The sequence below is a fragment of the Limulus polyphemus genome, unplaced genomic scaffold, assembly GCF_000517525.1.
Source record: "Limulus polyphemus unplaced genomic scaffold, Limulus_polyphemus-2.1.2 Scaffold3674, whole genome shotgun sequence".
NCBI classification, from domain to species: domain Eukaryota; kingdom Metazoa; phylum Arthropoda; class Merostomata; order Xiphosura; family Limulidae; genus Limulus; species Limulus polyphemus.
In genome coordinates, this window is record NW_013669284.1 from 111,241 (window position 1) to 111,475 (window position 235).

Here is a 235-nt window from a genome sequence, read left to right on the forward strand (position 1 = left end):
GCGGTCTTATATACAAGAATACCGCATATCTAGTAAACACCCGAGGCTTCACGAAGGGACATGAATTTTCTAGAAGCTCATGACGTGTTACTTGACTTTTCCTGTCAACTCTAGTCTTTTCTAAACGCCCTCTTTTTTGGAATATAAGCTCGGCAAATAAGGGCAGATAGGGAGATATAGAGACAGATAATTGAGTAAAGGGGCGTAGTGATCGTAGGTTAAGTGCGTGAATCGT